This window comes from Miscanthus floridulus, chromosome 5, assembly GCF_019320115.1.
Source record: "Miscanthus floridulus cultivar M001 chromosome 5, ASM1932011v1, whole genome shotgun sequence".
Taxonomy (NCBI): domain Eukaryota; kingdom Viridiplantae; phylum Streptophyta; class Magnoliopsida; order Poales; family Poaceae; genus Miscanthus; species Miscanthus floridulus.
In genome coordinates, this window is record NC_089584.1 from 7,378,005 (window position 1) to 7,392,025 (window position 14,021).

Genomic DNA, 14,021 nt, shown 5'->3' on the forward strand with positions numbered 1-14,021 from the left:
CAAAGTTAGAGATAAAAGTAATCATGAACATAATATCCCATGATATACAGCTATACATGAAAGTTATTCCAACACATTCTTTACACAAGTGGGATATGTGGCGTTAGCTAACATGTTTCCTTAGGTCGTTGAAAAGTGAAACAGTTCTCGAAACAAAGTCATCTTCCCAATTTCACATCATAGCACTTGGAGTTTTGAGAGTTTTTCTTAAGAAAAGCATAGTTCAGTTTATACTCCTCAAATGGCACTCTCAAATCACTCAGTAAGGCAAAGCAAAGTTTTGCCTTCTTTTGTTTTCTCCTACTTCTAAGGTTTATGCGGAGCTTTAGGTAGGGATAAACAATATAGCATACTTGTATAACATACTCCGGTAAGCCTAATACCCTGACTATAAACAATACATTCCATTATATGAAAGGCCAATCGCGCACTGGGAGTGGAGAGATGGTGAGAGGTGTACTTATCCTGTGAATCCATCGTCGAATGGCGTAGGGAGGTGGAGTACTGTGCTCTCGGGGTAGCGCTGGACCCATTCATGGTTTGGAGGATCCGAGTGAAGGTTGCTATATGTAGGTCTAGGATCTACATATGTCGTGTGGTAAGGAAACCCCAGCTGGGCCTAATCGATTCGAATTGTCGTGCTCTTCGGTTATGGAGACTCGATCCTCTGCCATGCATCGTAGATTAATCAATGAAATAATGGTACTGTTGGATACAAGTTGATATAAGATGAGATGAGATAAGATATGATGAGATGATTAAAAAAGTGATTGATTTAGAACAGGTGCAAACTGGATATCATGCGATCCATCGCCACGGATGGATCCAAGAGAGGCTCGTTGTAAAGAAGAGTAAAGCTTAGTTTGGTAAGATATACACAGTATCGTTGTAAAGAAGAGTAAAGCTTAGTTTGGTAAGATATACACAGTATCTTTTAGCTAGGTAAGCCCATATATTCTCTGTCCCTCTCTTTTCCACCGGTTGGCCATTTTCTTTCTCGCTACGCAGCCAAACCAAATTGACCGTAACTCATCCGGGTCGCTCCCCGGCCGTGACTCCACCACCAGTTTTTCTTCACTCGAAACAGCTAAGCTTAGCTAGCAAGCTATCTCCATCTATATATACGCATCCAGACCACGGGCCCTCCATATATCCATCATCTCACTCTACATCTTTGGTATAGCTGCTAGTACTACTACTATAGTAGTCGTCTAGTCGACTAGATCGTCTCGTATGAACTTAATCGGCTTCTTCATTCGTAGAACAAGCAAGTAACTAATAACAGCTGGCCGGCTTGTTAAAGAAGCAGCGACGCCCAGCTAGCTGAGACAGGTAGCATGGACATGGATAGCGGCAGCTGGCTCCATGGCTACGCCACCACCAACGCCGGCGACGGCTTCATGTGCGGCTACGGTGCCAGCAGGTATGGTTTTCTTGGCTCAAGGTACTTGAGTGCTCTTGCTCTTAGCATGTTTCTGGTAACTTTTGCTGATCTGACTGATCATTCTGCACGCACGCATGCACACAGCTGCAGCCCTGCAGACCTGCAGTTCATGGAGGGCGAGCAGCAGCAGTTTCTTATCAGCTCGCAGATTCAGCACCACCTCAACCAGGCAAGCTAGCGACAAATTTAATCATGAAATCACACTGCAAACTTCATACAGAGATTCAGGCAGACACATAAATGAAGGTTCTTAACTGCTTATCGATCAACATGCAGATCAGCATGCGCATGAACATGGACGACGAAGCAGCAGTCTACATGTCTTCCAACGACGGTGCCACCACCATCGGCATGCACGATCCTATCGTGGAACGCCTCCTCGACGACCCGCACCACCACGCCGGCACCTACAGCTTCCCTTCGTCGTCCTCCTCCTCGCTCTCGCTGCCTGCCTCTACCTCCCTCTCCTGCAGCCCCGAGAGCTCCTCGGCGCACATCCTCGCCGCGCCGGCAGCGGCCGGCGGCTGCAACCAGCAGTACCCGGAGGTCTCGTCGCACGTGCCACTACTACCACCACCACCACCCGTGGTGCCATCTTACGACCACCAGTACACCAACCTTCACGCGCCGGAGTCGCCGGCCAAAACCACTGGTGCGTTCAAGCACTACGCGCGCCACCTTGGGCCGAAGAGGCCGCCGATGCTTGGCGCGTGTGGGCAGAGGATGTTCAAGACGGCCATGTCGGTGCTGTCCAAGATGCACGTGGAGGCGAGGTACCGCCAGCAGCAGTACTACTACCAGGCGGCGGCGGCGGCTGCCGAGGCGGTGCAGCCGCCGTCGGTGAACCAGCTGCAGCACATGTTCTCGGAGCGCAAGCGGCGAGAGCAGCTCAACGATAGCTTCCACGCCCTCAAGGCCGTCCTTCCGCCTGGTTCCAAAGTACGTATACGATCGTGTGTGTATATGTCATGTCTGTGTGTCTGATCATACATGCATGCATGAGCTGCTTCTGACGAACGAGTTTCATTTGCTCCGTCTATCTTCTCAGTACGACAAGCAGAAGGACAAGACGTCGATACTGATCAGGGCAAGGGAGTACGTGAGGTTGCTGGAGGCCAAGGTGGCCGAGCTCGAGGAGAAGAACAAGTCGCTCGAGTCGCGGCTGACCCGCCGGGACGGCCGCCGCAAGGACGGCAGCAGTGGCGGCGACGACCATGACTCCGGCGAGACGACGAAGGTGCAGGTCGAGATAACCAGGGCGGCGAACGAAGAACTCTGCACGCTGAAGATAGCGGTGAGGTCGCCGTGGCCAGCGTCGTCGCCTAATTAACATGACGGACGTGGTGGTCCGGACACTGCAGTGCCTGAAAGAGCAGATCGGGGATGGCGTCAGCCTGGTGGCAATGAGCACCAGCGGCGGCGGCGCTGGGCTTGCTACCGGAGTGAAGAACGCCTCTCCACGAACTGTTGTCCCGACGATGCAAATCAAGGTATACTCCACTCACTGGTGGAGCCAGAGGGGGCTGCCCACCCCAATGTTTCACAACAAAAGAAATTAGTAGTATGACTTAATATTTTTATTTATATTAGGAGAAAGATTATATAAAATTCTTGTCATATATACCTATTAATATTTTCTAGATAATATAATCATACAAAACACAAACACAACTAGATAATAAAATTATCACAATGAAAAAGGCCGAGCCGGCCCTCCCTCGGCCGCCCCCCTAAGTATAAATCCTGGCTCCGCCACTGACTCCACTATCCAATACCTGTCTCACATGACATGATGATCGATCGTCTTAAGTCATGCATGCATCATTAATTGACGATGGATGATTAAGTCTGACATACATGCTAGTACTAGGTTAGTTATTACAGTTGTTAACAGTGGATGAATTATAACATTTTCATTTGGATGTGATAGATGAAGAACGAACTACAAGCTAGCAATGCATGCGAAAGTCGACTTATATATATATATATATATATATATATATATATATATATATATATATATTACACTACTATATTTATCAGGAAGATTATTTAGTATCTGCTATATACCAAAGTAAACCATGCATGTATGCAAGGCAACGTGTGAAAATGAAGAAGACTTAAGGTAGAAAACTATGGCTACCTAGGTACGCAGTAGTAGTACAGCAAGAAGGTAGGAGTTGTCGTGCACCAGGTTGATAAGAAATTACTGACTGACTAACTGCATGGCGCCGGCGGCGTATGAATTCTGACAGCGACACTACCTGTGATCGTGAAAAGCTATTAATGTCGTTCTCCAATGTGACACTACTGTGTACTTGGTGAAAAGACTAACGGTGTCTCTCTCTTGTCGCTGTCGCTGGTGTCGCAGTCGCCGGGAACCGACTGGGAGGAGCAGCTGGTCAAGGACGCCGTGGTGAAGGTCGTCGCCGACGCGCCGCCGCCGACGAAGCCACTGCCACCCACGGCGGCCACCACCGCCAGCTGCGGCTTCGGCGAGGCTTCTCAACTCATCAGCAGCCAATAATTAACAATCCGGCCGGTAGCACACGCCGTTCGTGCGTGCAGGTGCAGTGCAGGGAGACACACATGCCGCCGCTAACCGAGAAGGAACCACTACGTCAAAAAGTATTTCTAGGGACGGTTATATACCATTTATAGGGACGGTTGGTCCAGTCGCCCCTACGCAAGGGTCTCTATAAATCATATATTTGTAGGGGCGGCTGGTGTTTGCAGCCGCCGCTAAAAATCGATTTGTAAGGGCGGCTCGTATTACCAGCCATCCCTACAAATCAATTTATAGGGGCGGCTGTAGTACCAGCCGCCCCTACAAACAGGTATTTGTAGGGGCGGTTCAATCTAGAACCGCCCCTACAGTACGTTTTCCCGCAAAAAAAAAAAAAAATCAAATTTACAATTCAAAATCGCGTTGCCGAACGTCCCACGACCAACGTTCCGAACCGTGTTCGCGTTGCCGAACGCCCCGCGACCAACGTTCCGACCCGCGTTCCCGTTGCCGAACACCCCGCAACCGCGACTACAAGCATAAGAGTATTCTATAAACTACAATTACAAGTCCAATTCACAAGAATATATACAATCCATCATTAAATATACAAATTCCATACACATTGTTATCAACGTCCTAGAGCTAGCCTTTCAGTCTCACGAAGGTGTTGGTACTGAGGATTTGTACCTAACTTAGACTCTCGGTCATGGTAGGCGCCTCTGACGTGTACAATCTGGTCCAATATGAAGTTGCAAAGGTCACCAACGAGCTCTAAGAGTTGGTCATCCTTGTATGGGTCTCTTTTCATTCCTTTCTCTTCTCTCCACTATAAGAAAACAAGTTTCGGTTTAATATTTCATACCATTTACGAAGTTTTTATACTATGGGTGAAGAGGTTCAAACTTACCCTTAAGGGGTGTCTCCTGTAGGCACCGGTGTTACCCATTATAGAACATATATAGTATCCACAATGTACATTCCCAGGCTTCTGCTTGGGGCACTGTGTGTTTTGCATATGAAAATGTTAAGTAATGCTTTTGACAGCCATGTAACGGAGTACTGAAGAAGTAAGTTACACTTACCGCACATAGTGTTTTTATAGCCAGTTTTTCCTTCCTTGCTGGATCATGCCTTCCATGATGATCAGTGACATAGAACCTAAATGCCCTGTTTGAATTATTTTAGCAAATACAACTTGTTAGTATCCAAAAGTGAACGTTACAAGTATGTATACAAACATATAAGCTAATGAGGATTGTCGATATGTATACGTCTTGAGAATCGATATGAAGTCTTTGTATGTCACCGTGTCCTTATCTAATGAATCAAAGACCCATGCCATGCTCCTCCCGACATTGATGGCTATACAAATCCAATGGTTGCTACATGGATTTAATCATAGAACTAGATAAGCCCTTTTGCATCGAATAAAATATATCGAACAAAGCTTTAAGTATAGAGTTGAGCTTACTCGAAGTTGTATGGTAGCCATATAGTAGAGTGGTGTTGGAGATTTTTGAAAGCCAAGGCAATGTATGCTGCAACCTTAAGGGACTCTTCCCTTAGCTTCGCACTACGGATGCGCTCTTTCTCCCGAAGAGTCTTTGCAGCTGCTAGCTCTTTGGCATCCAGTGTCCACCGTTTAGGGTAATTAAAATTTGTTTGGGCTATAGCTTGAGGGTCTACATACCTGGCTTTCACACTTGGCATTTGTTTGACAATGTGCACTTGCATTCTATAAATCACGGCGTGGGTTAGTTACAATAAAATTCAAAGATTACATTCATATCATATCGGGAGGACAAGGACTTACAGGCACCACGTGTGAATTAGATTCATCTCCATTTCTCCCAGGTGAAAGCATGTGTGCATGTCATTGGAGTCAAAGATAATTTTCCCAGCTGGGCTTCCAAATGTACCGGTGTGAAAGCATGCTTGTATGATATCTATGCTCGTTGGGAGAACACGCAAGTATCAATCATGGAACCTTCTCATTCCAAGTGGTAGGCGCTGGATGTCCCGGTTTGGTAGGAAGGGTTTGCCTCTTTCATATGTTTTCGGGCAATCCTTTGACCATTCGATGGCATCAACATTTGGATACTGCTTTGCAATTTGGTGGAGTTTGCTACAAACGGCCTCCTCAGAACCCCGTGATGGGACTTTTTTAACTTGGTTCTTTGGCTTGAACTGGTCATGGGAATACCACTTGGACACCGACGAGGTGTCTTTGATCGGAACATAAACTGGCCTTATGTTGATTGGAATCTTCTTTCAGAGTTCCCATTCAGACATGTCCTCATCTTCTTGTGCATCACCTTCTTCAGGAGGCACTCGTTGTTCATGTATCGGTTGTGCTTGTTGAGAAGACTGTGGCATCTCATGATGCACTTGCTTGGTACGAGCTGAAGAAGGTTGTGGCATCTCATTAGGCACATGCTCGATAGGAGGCAGGGAAGAATGTGGCATCTCAGAAATGTGGGGGTCACGAGACGGTGAAAATATCTCCTCGGCCTCAACAACTCGCTCCAAATTTGGGAGAGGGGGAGGCGGCGAAGAAGCAGTCAATATAATGTCCCATTTGTGCCAGAGGATGAACTGCCCCATAACGTCTCCGAGTAACACCAGCCCCTCGGGAGTTGCGTAGTCTATCCTCCACTGCATGAACTCGGGCTTCACTGTATACACCTCAACCCTACTGTAGTCCAGCGATATCTTATTATTATGGTGTAAGCCACCGGGAGGATTGCCACACTCGTTGCCACCTCCATCATAGTGTTCTGCCGGCCGCTGAGAAACACCAAGGTGCAACTAGTTGGTTTTCGTATGCGATTGACTGGGGTTGTGGCTGCAGTGGAACCTTGGCTGCTAGGAACTTTCGGAGGGCTACCAACTAATGCCAGTTCTCCCGGCGGCATCACTAATATCCGTGGCACTATAGACAGTCCTTGCTCCTCCAGCGCCTTCGCAACTAGAGCCTTCACTTGGAGCTCAAGACTAGTCTCCCGATCTCAGCCATGTTTCTTGTACATGTGCTTGTCCTCTTCGAATCCTTGCTTCTAGGTCATCCTTTTCCCTAGCCCCCTGGTGCGGCCTGTGTGCTCCTTGTTTCCTAAGCCAAGGCTAAGCTCGTCCCTCTCTCTGGAAGGATTGAATGAGCCCGTCTCTTTATCTTCAGCATATTTTAGTATCCTTGATACTGCCTCTTGGGTCTCCGGCTTATCAAACTTAAGATTACTGCCGGATGGTTCTGTACTCCTCGCATATATCCAGTTCCTTAAGCGTACCTTCAAGTTTGTCACATCGATATTCCTAGCAGTTGTGGCCTCTTCATCCATCTTCCTAAACTGCTCTTCCTTAGCATAGTAGCCACCGGGGCCTAGATGATGGTGGTGTTTGTTCCTCTTCGCCAGCTCGGTGTTACGGGCACTGAGCTCCAATGCCTCCGGTGAAGTCTTCTGAGCCACGAGCTTCTCCCATTGACTAGGAGTTATTTTGCTAAACTCATTGAAGGGAGTTAACCCCTTTTGGATATACTTCGTGTTGAGCTCCGACCTCCATTGTCGGAATGATTCTCCCATCATCCTGATAGCATTTTTTTACCAATTCATGCTTACCCTCCAGAAATCTAAAATTGACCTTCAGCTGCCTATCCCATAGTGTATTCTTTATGTTCTCTGGTACCTCTTTCTAGTTAGGGATTACTGGGTTCAATTTATCTCTTACTAGGGCTCTGATCGCATTACGGAATCGTCCTCTTAATTCCTTTGGCTCAAGGATCTCCCCTGTTGGCCTAACCTCTGTTATCACATAGCAAGCCTTATCTGGATATAGATTTCCTTTTCTATCCCCTTGTTTCCTCTTAGGCTTGGTAGTCATGGTTGTGTCTTGAGTTTGTAGAGCAGAGGCATCGTGATCCGTCTCTATGGTTGTTGCCTCTACTCTCCTTTCCTCTACTCTGTCTTGTCCAGCGAGATGTTGTGGACGTCGACATCGTCTTTTCTAAGTTTTAGGAGGGACCTATATATAGGACAGATCAAAGTGTTAGCAGAGGTAACACAACCAAAGCTTTAGCAAAATTTACAAGCTAAGGCTTCTTCCCTACCTCCTCGTTTGGGTCAAAATCCTTGTCCAAATTTTCCTCTGTTGGCCTCCTTCTTGCTTCAGGTGGGAAAGGATCCTCAGGACTTTCATATCCCTCTTCTGACTCATCATCCTCTTCTTCTTCGCCTTTAGCAGCCTCTCCTTCGGGGCCTTCCTCCTCATCACACTCCTTCTGAGTAAGCATCACTTCTAGATCCTTTTCTACCTCGTTATCGAACTGTTCCTAAGTAAGCTGGTCCTCTAGTGCTTGCTCCTCAAGGGTTGGCTACTCATCATGCTTGGGGCATCGAGCTGCACTGTCTATTGTCCATGACATTATTTTGTGCTTTATTCTAAAAGATGCAAGAAAGTATGCTTTAGGTACGCGAGAAGGTATAAGAAATAAAAAAGGGCTATAAACCAAAGTAGTCCTATAAAACAACAATATATCAAAAAAACTAGTCGTAGCAGTAGTAGAGGCCTCAGAAACATGTCAATCATCATCTGATCTTGAACTTGGAGCATCAAAGCATCATAACAGAGAAGAGAGGAGAAGGTAATGTAGGGGCGGCTGCTAATGATGCCAAGTTCCTCACAAGTTCTTGACCATCAGCTCATATTCCATATAATGTATGGACTTGGACAATTTCATCATCGGCAAAACAAAGAAGAGGAGAGGAGAGGAGAGGGGAGATTTGGCAAAAAAAGCAACAACAGCCACTTAGGAGTAGCAAGTAGTAAGATGAGTAGTAGGAGTAGTAAGAGGAGGAGTAGTAAGAGGAGGAGTAGTAGGAGTAGTAAGAGCAGTGGAGTAGTAGTAAGAGTAGTAGTGTAAGAGTAGTGAAGTAGTAGTAAGAGTAAGAGTATAAAGTAGTAGCAAGGACAACTTAAGTATTAGTTAAGTAGTAGTATAGAGTAGCAGCAGCAATTAAGTAGTATAGAGTAGTAGTAGTATAGAGCAGTGGCAGTAGTTATGTAGTAGTAATAGTATAGAAAAGTAGAGAGTAGTAGAGATAGTAGAGTAGAGTAGAGGAGTAGTAGTAAAAGTAGTAGAGTAGAGCAATAGTAGTAGTAAAAAAGCAGCAGCAGTTAGTATAGGAGTAGGAGTAGAGCAGCAGTAGTAGTATAGAGAGCAGTAGTAGTATAGAGTAGTAGCAGCGGTTAGTATAGGAGTATGAGTAGAGCAGTAGTAGTAGTATAGAGACTAGTAGTAGTATAGAGTAGCAGCAGCAGTTAGTATAGGAGTAGGAGTAGAGCAGTAGTAGTAGTATAGAGAGTAGTACGAGTAAGAGTAGTGAAGTAGTAGTATAGAGTAGTAGCAGCAGTTAAGTAGTATAGAGTAGCAGCAGCAGTTAGTATAGGAGTAGGAGTAGAGCAGTAGTAGAGGCCTCAGAAATATGTCAATCATCATCTGATCTAGAACTTGGAGCATCAAAGCATCATAACAGAGAAGAGAGGAGAAGGTAATGTAGAGGCAGCTGCTAATGATGCCAAGTTCCTCACAAGTTCTTGATCATCAGCTCATATTCCATATAATGTATGGACTTGGATAATTTCATCATCGGCAAAACAAAGAAGAGGAGAGGAGAGGAGAGGGGAGATTTGGCAAAAAAACCAACAGCTGCTTAGCAAACATAGTGCAACAGCTGATGGCAAAAGATAGGACAACAAGTCCTAGGCGAGTCCTGGGAGATTTGGCAAAAAAAAGCAACAGCAGCCACTTAGGAGTAGCAAGTAGTAAGACGAGTAGTAGGAGTAGTAAGAGGAGTAGTAGTAGGAGTAGTAAGAGGAGGAGTAGTAAGAGGAGGAGTAGTAAGAGCAGTGGAGTAGTAGTAAGAGTAGTAGTGTAAGAGTAGTGAAGTAGTAGTAAGAGTAAGAGTATAAAGTAGTAGCAAGGACAACTTAAGTATTAGTTAAGTAGTAGTATAGAGTAGCAGCAGCAGTTAAGTAGTATAGAGTAGTAGTAGTAGTAGTATAGAGCAGTGGCAGTAGTTATGTAGTAGTAATAGTATAGAAAAGTAGAGAGTAGTAGAGATAGTAGAGTAGAGTAGAGGAGTAGTAGTAAAAGTAGTAGAGTAGAGCAATAGTAGTAGTAGTAAAAAAGCAGCAGCAGTTAGTATAGGAGTAGGAGTAGAGCAGTAGTAGTAGTATAGAGAGTAGTAGTAGTATAGAGTAGCAGCAGCAGTTAGTATAGGAGTAGGAGTAGAGCAGTAGTAGTAGTATAGAGAGTAGTAGTAGTATAGAGTAGCAGCAACAGTTAGTATAGGAGTAGGAGTAGAGCAGTAGTAGTAGTATAGAGAGTAGTATGAGTAAGAGTAGTGAAGTAGTAGTAAGAGTAAGAGTAAGAGTACAGACTAGTAGGAAGGACATCTTAAGTAGTAGTTAAGTATTAGTAGCAGTAGTACTAAGGATTTGATATTGATGACCACTGCTAGTAAGCATCAAGATAGTGACAACCACTACTAGTAAGCATCAAGACAGTGACAACCACTGGCATGTGCTAAAAGTAGTAAGCATCAAGACAGTTACAGAATGGCGTGTGCTAAAAGTAGTAAGCATCAAGACAATTGAAAAGTATGCAGTGTAAGTGCCATGGAGCCCAATCAAAACCAAACACAAAACATAGAACAAAACACAAATAAGAAATAACATGTGTACTTGCTGCTAGAAATTTCATGTTCATCACCAGCACCATGTAAAAAAAATCCTATAAACTACATTCTTAATTTCTAATCCGTTGACAAATTGATATCCCGATACCTAAATTTTTGAAACTGCCACTCAGCATTATTTAAAGCTTAACAAAAGCCCAAGATCCGAGGCTGGTGATACCAGCTTACAATTGGAGCATAGAGTTTAACTCGACTCTCAACACGACTTAACCGAACTCTAAACTGCACAAGAGGTGTTATCCCCGGCGACATACAAATAATGAGTTAGCAGAGCAAGTTCTGATCTGAAGCAGCTAGTGTTGAAGTTTTTTATCAAATAATCAGTAAGGCTAACGGTGGAAGAAATATCTAACGGTAGAACATATGTAATTTTATCCAATTTGTTTTCCATTTGCATTCCACAATCCAAAAGCTGAGAGTTTTGTTCAGCAGTAATGTAATGTCAAAGAATGCTTCAGCTATTCACATTGAAACCCACAAGTCCAGCAAGCAAAACTTGGGAGCTACGAGCCTCTGACAGCATAAAGGATACAAAGTTCCTAAGTAAAATCATGCAGTAATACAATAGCAAGTTGTCGTGGTTCTGATGTCTTTCATCTCATAACTCAATTACCAAATTTTCCACAAGATTAACTGAATCAATTTCTCCTAAAAATTAGCTTAAGAGAAGTGACTCCCAAAGGTCTGGTTTGCAAAACCCAGAGGCATAGTTTCTTTTTTTTAGTTATTAACATATATGAATATAAGACCCGTCGACTAGGATTACCAAGTCCTACGGGGTCAACTGAGATTTTCAAGGCATCAGGGAGCCAACTGGGATCAACACAGCGAGCCATAGAGGAGGATAATCGAACGGTGATCATAGCAATCGGTAGGCCACAACAAAACAAATACAGCACGAAACTAACTGTATAGACGCAGATAGTAATATGAATGAAACCCGTAGCCGCGGTAGAGAAATGATGGGGAGATCTCACCGCATGAAACGTAGAGCAACTGGGGTTTACTCACCGAGGAACGAAGAGATCAGTCACCGGATCTCGAGCTGCTCTTGAACCCATGCAGCCCCGGCAGAGGAAGGTTTTGGCGGGGGTGACCAAGGAAGGGAGGAGCACTGTCTCTACGTTCCGTCGCCGGGGGCCGAGCGCCTAGGGCTGGGTGCGGGACTGGCGGCGTGGCCGGTGGTGGAAAACCTAGGCGCGCAGGGGCGGGCGCCGGGGGCTGGGTGCGGGACGACGGGGGCCGAGCGCCTGGGGACGGTTGCGGGCGCGGGACCGGCGGCGTGGCCGGCGGCCAAAACCCTAGGTGCGCAGGGGCGGGCGCCGGGGGCCAGGTGCGGGACGCCGGGGGCTGGGCGCCTGGGGCCGGGTGCGGGCGCGGGACCGGTGACGTGGCCGGCGGCGGAAACCCTAGGCGCGCAGGGGCGGGCACCGGGGGCCGGGTGCGGGACGCTGGGGGCTGGGTGTGGGCGGGCGCGGGCGCGGGACCGGCGGCATGGGCGGCGGCGGAAACCCTAGGCGCGCGGGCAGCCTGACGGCATCGTCGGTGGAAGAAGACAGCGCCCAGACAACATCACTCCCGTGCGCCGTCCTATTAATACTCCCTCCTATTTCTAGGGGCGGTTCCTGATCCAGCCGCCCCTAGAAATACATTTTTAGGGGCGGTTCCTGATCCAGCCGCCCCTATAAATACATTTGTAGGGGCGGTTCCTGATCCAATCGCCCCTATAAATAGTTTCTATTTTTTAAATTATAAATTCTATATTTTTTATATCATAAAAACACAAAGTAATATAAAAACAATTGTGTATATGCACAAATATATTATTTTGTATTATTCTATATATGAAGAAATATATATATAAACAATTGTAGTCAAAATAATATAGAAAACAAAAAAAACAAAAATTAAAAATTTGAATTTTAAAACATCGACTATAATTTTATGCCATTATATGAAATAAAATGAAAATATTGTAAACATAAAAGTTGTATAACTCATCAATATGTACAACTTTTTATTTTGGTCATCCTGTCATGTGACTTTGTTTGAACGATTCAAATTTTGAAATTTAAATAATTTCAACTTGAAACAATATTTTAAAAGAGTAAATGATTTCAGATGAAAAACTCATGAATACCAAAGTTGTAGAACTCATCAATATGTACAACTTTTATTTTGAGCATATTTTCATTTGACCAAATTTGAACAGTTGAAAAATTGAATTTCACTAAATGGCAACTTCAAACAAGATTTTGAAACCTTAAATGATTTCAACAATAAAAGTCGTGAACATAAAAGTTGTTGAACTCCTCACTATCTATAACTTTTATTTTGGTCACTTCTTCATGTGACAAAGTATTAGTAAACATTGTTCATAAATTCATATATGACTCATAGTTTCATGAACTATACGAGAAATATGTTGATTTGTGAACAATATTTACTATCACTTTGTCAGATGAAGAAATGATCAAAATAAAAGTTATAGATCTTGATGAGTTATACAACTTTGGTATTCATCACTTTTTCAGCTGAAAATCATTTAATGGTTGAAAATCTCGTTTAAACTTGTCATTTTTTTTAAATTTGAAAATTTGAATTGCTCAAACTTTGACAAATGAAATTTTGTAGTAATAGAGTGGATGTTCAAATAGAGTCATCTGGATGTTGCAAAGAGTAGTCTCACACACATGCATAAAATGTAGTCTCATACACATACAAAAATATGTAGTCTTACACACGTACATAAATATATAGTCTCACACGCATGCATAAATGAAGTCTTACAAACACACACTTACACAAACACTCCACGTTCAACAACTAGCTAGCCCGCTGTAATGACTTTCCCTTTGACACCTTTTCGTTCTCATGGCATTATGTCTTTCGGGAGGTTCTTTTCCACAACACTGATCTTCTTAGGAAAGTCTGTGAATAGCGGCATCTCATCGTAGTTATTGTAAGCTTCAACATCATCCATGCCATCAACTCCAATAATGTGTTGTTTCCTGGAGGCAACCACGTGCTTTGTCTTCTTCTTTGGGGGGAGGTTACTTTGTGGGTCAGACATATAGAAAACTTGTGCGGCACGTGAAGCAAGCACCCAAGGGTCATCTTGGTAGCCTAGATTCTCAAGGTCCAGGACTCTCAATCCAATCTTGTTTAGTTGGTGTTGTTTGATCCAACGGCATCGAAATAGGGCCACCGTTATATTCCTTCCATAGTCAAGTTCCCATATCTCTTCAATGATGCCAAAGTATTGGATCTTTCTCCCTAATCCATCGAGAGCCTCTATTCGAACACCATTGTTTTG

At 44.6% G+C, this 14,021-nt stretch overlaps 1 pseudogene; it reads left to right on the forward strand.

Moving 5' to 3' along the window:
• The first annotated feature begins 1,337 nt into the window (after positions 1-1,337).
• On the forward strand, positions 1,338-3,971 carry LOC136454201 (putative transcription factor bHLH041; annotated as a pseudogene).
• The last annotated feature ends 10,050 nt before the right edge of the window (positions 3,972-14,021 follow it).